The sequence below is a fragment of the Triticum urartu genome, chromosome 6A (genome assembly GCF_056163025.1).
Source record: "Triticum urartu cultivar PI428250 chromosome 6A, HENAU_Tu73, whole genome shotgun sequence".
NCBI lineage: Eukaryota > Viridiplantae > Streptophyta > Magnoliopsida > Poales > Poaceae > Triticum > Triticum urartu.
In genome coordinates, this window is record NC_141878.1 from 361,994,735 (window position 1) to 362,002,781 (window position 8,047).

An 8,047-nucleotide genomic window follows, 5' to 3' on the forward strand; every position below is an offset into this window, starting at 1 on the left:
CCTGAAGGAGCATGCATGCGAGAGAGATGGCGTGAAAGGAGTGAACAAAAAAGGGATTCAAATATTTGAATTCGAGATGATGATACATGTAATCCATACTCGAACCAAAATTGATCTATCAAACATGCATACTCATATGAATTTACGCACATCTATGCTATTTAATATGTAGATATTACTGATCCATACATTTTAGTAGAACATAATTTGGTTAAATTTGTTCGAATTCAACCTTAAGATTTCGAGATCGTTGTATTTGTAAATCATATTATACATATAAAGGAGCAGAATTCTTTGTTGTGCTTTTGAAAGTATATATAAAAATGATGTATATAGAATGTAATTCCAATTGAAAATGGATCCCGCCGAAAAAAATAGAATACAAACGGGATTCGAATTGAGTTGGCATGGTAAACATGCACTCTACAAAATTTGAATGAAGCGGGGAAAGTCGCAGTAACCGCCCGAAACCAAAATCTACGAGATGGAAATCACTACTGCCTATCCCTGCCACACAAAGCCTATCTGCTGGATTTCTATAGGTTTCGATAGGGGTAGGTTTGTAATTTCACCCAAACGTGACGTAACCGCCTCTCACCCGGATTGATACACGGTGGGCGCCAAAACACAGTGTGTCCTCGGACGAAATCGACTCCCTCCCCGATTCATATTCATACACGGTGGGCGCCAAAAACAAACTCTCGTCGGCAAATATTCGGTGTATTTGAGATTACCGCCGTATCCCCAACCGACTAATGTTGCTGTGATGTAGTAGAATTTGAAACGGGGGCTAAGTTTGTAAATTTCCTTGCATTTTAGTCAAGCGCGCCCTAAATACATGGTTCCCCCTTCCTCTCTACCTCCCTTTTCCCCATTCGTACTCCGTGGGCGCCAAAACACCCTCTCCACCCCACCCTCCTCCGTCCGCCGCTGTCCGCCACCCCATCCATCGCCGTCCTCCTCCACCATGCCAGAGCTGATACCCCGACGCCGCCGTCCATTACAAGAGATCGACCTCTCTTATCCACGGCTCCGGACCGAGATCCTTGCATCCCGTCCTCTCTCTTCATCCCCGCCGTCGTCCACCTTGTCGGCGCCGCTCCTACGACTGTATCGTCTACCGCGCCCCATCGCCACCGTCTACCCTCCTAGATCTGCTTCCACGCCGCCGACAGCCATCGCTACCGCAGCACTGTCAAATTCTCAGCAGATGCGTACACGTCGTCGCACCAGAGGTGGTACTCTTTCGTATCTGCTCAACTTATTTATCGCAGCAAGAAAATAGATCGCCACTGCTTTACTCTGATTTCTTGTCTTGGTTGCGAAGTTGCCTTTTGTAACACCCCGGATGTAATTTACCTTATTTGTATTCCAACTCTTGCCGTTTCCAGCACTAAGTTATTCTATTTCCTCGTTGTCGGGTTTTTGTCTCCGTGTGTTGTTTTCTTTGTCATGCATCTCATATCATGTCATCTTGTGCGTTGCATTTGCATACGTGTTCATCTCATGCATTCAAGCATTTTCCCCGTTGTCCGTTTTGCATTTCGATGCTCCTATGTCACCCGGTGTCCCTTTCTACCTCTTTTCATGTGTGGGTGTTAAACGTTTTCGGATTGGACCGAGACTTGTCATGCTGCCTTGGTTTACTACCGGTAGACCGCCTGTCAAGTTTCGTGCCATTTGGACTTCGTTTGATACTCCAACGTTTAACCGAGGGACCAAAAAGGCCTCATGTGTGTTGCAGCCCACCACCACTCCAAAGTGGCCCAAAACCCACCTAAACCTCACCCATCATGTAGAGCGTTCGATCGCGATCGCGAGGCCGAAAACCGCACCTCATTTGGAGCTCCCTAGCTCCTTCTACCTATAAAAGAGCACCCCACCCCGAAATTCCGGATCATTTGCCCCCTAAACCCTAGCCCCGCTCCTTTCCACGTGGCCGGACACGTCCGCCCGCCGCCGGACAGACCGCCGCCGCCACTCGCAGCCCGCCACGTGGCAGGCGCCGCCACCCCGCACCCGCGGCCCGCCGAGCCTGCTCGGGGCCCCCGCGCCCCAGGGAGCCGCCGCCCGCGCCTTCCCCCGCCCAGCGCCGCCTTCTCCTTCGTCGCCGGCCGCCACTCCGCCTCCACCGCACCGGCAAACTCCTCCGCCGCTCGGGTCGCCGCACCGGACCGCCGCCGCCAGTCCGCGCCGGCGCTGCGCCCGACGACCGCCATGGCCGCCCCGTCCTCCTCTCACCGGATCCGGCCTCGGCTACCTCCCCCTCCGGCGAAGCTTCCATCTCCGGCAAGTTCCGCGCCGGCGAGCTACAGTAACTCCGGCGAACCTCGGGATCCGCACCGATCTGGATCTCAGATCCAAAATCCCCTCGGTTGACATTTTCCTCCTGAAACCCTAATTTTTTGCAATGTTTGCCATGCCATAACTCTGCATCCGTCGCTCCAATTCGTGCATGTAGCATATCAAAATGTTCGACTCAACGAGTACATCATTTCGTCTCATTGCATCATTTTCATTTGAGCTCATCTTGATGCCCGAAATGCTGTTGGAAGAGGGCTATGTGAGGAATATTTCAGATCTGTTTCAGCAAATGGCCTTTTGTCATTTTTGCCATGATTATTGTGTGCATGCTAGGATCCTGAGCTCTACATGTGTTTTGTAGAATGCCATGCCATCTTTACAAGGGTGTACGTCATGTATTTTTGTGATCTTTGTGGTGACTAGCACAAGCATGCAAAGTAGCTTACTCGTTGATGCTGATTTCAGGGACTTAGAATTTCACTAAGTCCTTGTCCTAATATTGTTGTTATGCCATGTGTTCTTGTTGTTTCCTAGTGATCCATGCCTCTTTTGAGGATGATCAGTAAGGATGTTTTGTTAATATTGTGGTGGTCTATCCATACATGTCTTTGTTTGCATTTATGGAGCACCCTAGATTGAGTTAATCGAGCTCTACTTTTGCTATAAAATGATCCTGGCAGATTGTTGACATGTTTAGCGATTTTGCCGAGGATGTTGCTATTGATCCGTGCATGCTATGATGTTGTTCTTGCCATGTCTAGCTTCTATGTCATGTCTTCTTGATGGGTGTATGCTTAGTTTGTCATTCCATGCTCTGTAGTGAGTGCATCGAGCTCGTAAACATGCCTACTCGTTAACTATTTTGCATGCTCCAGTTTTTCACAAAGTCTGAATCTGTTTATGTTTTTGCTATGTTCACATGCTTGCAATTGTATTTTCTGATCCCATTTGGCTCAAGGTCACTAAGGGACTTTTGTGATATGTGTATAGAAGCTTCATGCCATGCCTTGATTTTCCATGATATGTTCCTGTAGCATGTAGTTTTCATGCTTTAAAGATTGCTTCCTGATGATAAATTCCAGACTTGTCTTAATTTCACTAAGTCTGAAACCTGTTATCATTTCCACTTTTGCCATGCTTGTTTAAACCTGTTAATGGATGAATTAGCCGTAGCTCAGTGTTCATATTTTGTCAAGCATCATGAGAGGATCCCTGCCATGTACTTTGTTGTCATGTTTGAGTGATGTAGCATATTTAACTTGATGTATTTAGATGGCTACTTGCTGTTTATCGTAGACCGGTGCCATATTTGTTTTGCTTGCCATTTCCAAACCATGCATCCGATTCCGGTGATCTTTATATCGATTTCAACCGAAATCACCTCACCTTTCCAGTGGCACACTTGGTTTTCCAAGTTGAGGCCAGGTTCAGTCATCCCTTTGCAAATCATGCATATGCATCACATATCGCATCCCGCATATCATATCATGTTTGCATCATGTTGTTTGAGCATGGCACATGGTTGATTGTGTCCCTTTTGCTTGTTGTTATTGTTTGGGTAGATCCGGGAGGCGAGTTCGTGAACAAGGAGCCCGTTGAGTTCGCTTACGAGGAACAAGGCAACTCTGAAAGCTTTGCAGGCAAGATGACCATACCCTCGAAAGCACTTCTATCTTTGCTTGCTAGATGCTCGCTCTTTTGCTATGCCTATGCTACGATACCTACCACTTGCTTATCATGCCTCCCAAATTTCCATGTCAAACCTCTAACCCACCATGTCCTAGCAAACCATTGTTTGGCTATGTTACCGCTTTGCTCAGCCCTCTTATAGCGTTGCTAGTTGCAGGTGAAGATTGGAGATTGTTCCTTGTTGGAACATGTTTATTGTTGGGATATCACCATAATATCTTGTTTATCTTAATGCACCTATATACTTGGTAAAGGGTGGAAGGCTCGGCCTTATGCCTAGTGTTTTGTTCCACTCTTGCCGCCCTAGTTTCCGCCATATCGGTGTTATGTTCCCGGATTTTTGCGTTCCTTACACGGTTGGGTTATAATGGGAACCCCTTGACAGTTCGCCATGAATAAAACTCCTTCATCAATACCCAACCTTGGTCTTAGCATTTGCCACCTAGCCTCTTTTTCCCTTGGGTTTCCGGAGCCCAAGGGTCATCTTTCTTTAAACCCTCCAGGCCAGTGTTCCTCTGAGTGTTGGTCCAAACTAGAGCCTTGTGCAGCGCCCCCTCGGGGAAACTCGAGGTTTGGTTTTAGTTGTATGGAGCGCTCATCTGAGTGCCCTGAGAACGAGATATGTGCAGCTCCTATCGGGATTTGTTGGCACATTCGGGCGGTGTTGCTGGACTTGTCTTACCATTGTCGAGGATGTCTTCTAACCGGGATGCCGAGTCTGATCGGATTGTCTTGGGAGAAGGAATATCCTTCGTTGACCATGAGAGCTTGTGATGGGCTAAGTTGGGACTCCCCTACAGGGATTTGAACTTTCGAAAGCCGTGCCCTCGGTTATGGGCAGATGGGAATTTGTTAATGTCCGGTTGTATATAACCTGAAACTTAACTTCATAAAAATGCACCAACCGCGTGTGTAACCGTGATGGTCTCTTCTCGGCGGATTCCGGGAAGTGAACACAGTGGTGGAGTAATGATTGACGAAGGTTGTTCTAGGATCACTTCTTGATCATAGTTGTTCGACCGTGCTTTTGCCTTCTCTTCTCGCTCTCTTTTGCAAGTATGTTAGCCACCATATATGCTAGTCGCTTGCTGCAGCTCCACATCATACCTTTACCTTACCTATAAGCTTAAATAGTCTTGGTCGCGAGGGTGCGAGATTGCTGAGTCCCCGTGACTCACAATTTACTTCCAAACTAGATGCAGGGACTGATGATACCGCTCTAGTCGATGTGTTTGAGATCATGTGGGAGTTCAATGAAGACTCTCGTTGTTATTATGTGTCTTTCCTAGATGATCAGTAGTGGTGCCCAGTTGGGGCGATCGGGGACTTTGTCGCATTTGGGGGTTGATCTTTATTTTGGTTCCGTAGTCGGACCCTGAGTGTATTGGATGAATGTAATGACTTATTTATGTATTTGTGTGACGTGGCGAGTGTAAGCCAACTATGCACCTTTTCCCCTTTATTTATTTACATGGGTTGTTGTGAAGATTACCTCACTTGCGACATTGCTTCCAATGCGGTTATGCCTCTAAGTCGTGCTTCGACACGTAAGAGATATAGCCGCATCGAGGGCATTAGAAGTTGGTAATCAGAGCCTTCCCCGACCTTAGGAGCCCCCTGCTTGATCAAATCGTTGGCATTGTTGAGTCTAGAAAAATGTTTTGAGTCATTTAGGAGTATATATATCGGAGAGTTAGGAATTCTTTTTACTCCTCAGTCCCTTCGTCGCTCTGGTGAGGCATCCTGACATAGAGTTTTGACTCTTCTCTTCTCAAATTTCACTAAAAAAATTTAGGATCACGCGGGTATCTTGGAATCGTTCTAATAGTTTTGTGATGAGAACATTGTTCTTGGTGCCTCCTGACATTTAGGGGTTGTGGCAGTGTCCTGGGGAGTTGAGCTCCGAGGTGTTCTCGTCACAAATTTATCGTTGAGATTCTGGAATACCTGAGTTTCGCCGACATCGAAAATCTATTTTATGCAGTTGTTGGTGAGATAACCTCGACGCCACCCAGTACTGGGGCAGGAGTTCGGGAGTATTGCCATAACTTGTATAACAGATGCTTTTCGAAGGTTGAGGTAAATGATTTCCGAAGGTTTCTTGGTTACCTGATTTGCTAGCTTTGGGTGAGATATTATGCTTCCCCTGTATCCCCAACACCTGATTGCATAACCGGAAAGGTTCGGGAGTTTCATAGGTGGGAATTCTTGTAGCTCTAGTTCTTCTTCCGCGGATATTTGGTTTGGGATTGGGTAATCCTTACCGAGTATTCGTTCTTGTCCGTTCCTTGTTGTTTTATTCTTCTACCTCAATTCTAAGTGGCTTCTCAATTTATGGACATGTGACCATTTCAATTGAAATGCATTCGTTCATTTTGTTCGGATGTGAAGACTTTATGTTGCAATTTCAATCCTTTTGGTTCAGCTTGAATTTTTGCCTATCAAGATGCTAATGGATGTCACCCTCTTTAGGATGGCTCTTGCTAAGGGCAAAAATCAGAATCAGGATCCGCCACCACCACCTCCACCTCCGGAGGCATGGCATGCTGTGATGGCCTCTACCAATGCAAACACGCAGCTGATCATGAAAATTCTGCCAAGACCGCAACCAAGGGAATCAAGGCCATGGCAACATTCAGAATCAGTTTGCTACACTCAACCAGTTCCTTGCTAACCAGCCAAACACCTTCAGCAACTATGTCGAGGCCTCAAACGCTGATGATTGGCTCATGGATATATGCAAGCATTTCGAGTGCAGTAACGTCAGGCCTGAGGACTTTGTCAAGTTTGCCTCCTTCCAACTCAAAGACCAAGCTGCCGAATAGTTTCATCAGTACAAAGATTCCAGAGGAGGCCGTGTGATTACCTGGGGTGAATTCCGTCAAGACTTCAAAGCTCATCATATTCCTCAGAGTGTGGTTGAGAGCAAGCGTGAGGAATTCCGCAACCTGAAGCAAGGCACTATGTCTGTTTACTAGTACAACATCATGTTTCAGAAGCTCGCCCATTTCGCTAAGCAAGACGTCCCTGACGAGAAGATCATGATATACCAGTTCAGGGGTGGTCTTAGAGAAGAACTCCAGCTAGCTCTCGTCCTTTTTGAGCCCAAGAAGTACGATGAGTTTTACAACATGGCAATGAAGCAAGAGGCTGCCCAACTGAAGTGCAATGCTTCCAAGAAGCGAGTCAGAGATGCAACTCCTTCTTCCTCAACTCAAGTGGCTAAGCAGCAAAAGTATTGGCTGCCTCCTCCTCCATTCCATCAGCCTTATCAGCAGAAGAGCAGAGGTGGCAATGGATCTTCCCACCCACCCAACCCTGGCTTTCAGAACAAGACTTCATCTCAAGCTCCAAGATCAAGTGCTCCGTATCACCATCCACTCTCGGAGGTTAAGTGCAACAAGTGCCAACAGAAGGGTCACTATGCCAACAAATGCTTCAATCAGAGGCGTCTTCCTCCTCCTCCTGTGAGATCTGCAAGTACAGCTGTGGTCAAGCATAACCCTAGGTTTGCCAAGGTCAACATGGTGAATGCAGCTCAGGCAGAGGACTCGTCAGATGTCATCATGGGTAACCTTCCTATTAACAATGTTCATGCAAAAGTACTTTTTGACACTGGTGCATCGCATTGCTTCATTTCTAAACCTTTTGCATCAAAGTATGAGTGCTATTATCAGCATTTGCAAAGACCTTTGCAAATCGTGTCCCCGGGCAAGCAAATGACAGCTAATATCTGCGTCCCGGATGTTACTATCACGTTGGGCGACTATAAATTTCTAGCTTCTCCTATTGTTCTGGGCAACTCGGATATCGATCTTATTCTTGGAATGGATTGGCTTTCTAAGCACAAGGCTCACCTTGATTGTGCTGCCAGGCAGATTCAATTGACTCATTTGTCTGAGGATGTAATTGTCTTTGTCGCAAGTGATGATACCATTCGACTGTTTTCTCTCAATGAGAAGGATGAGCTGTATGCCATCTCTCAAATTCCAATCGTTTGCCAATATCAAGACGTCTTTCTAGAAGAGCTTCCAAGAATGCCTCCGCACCGGCC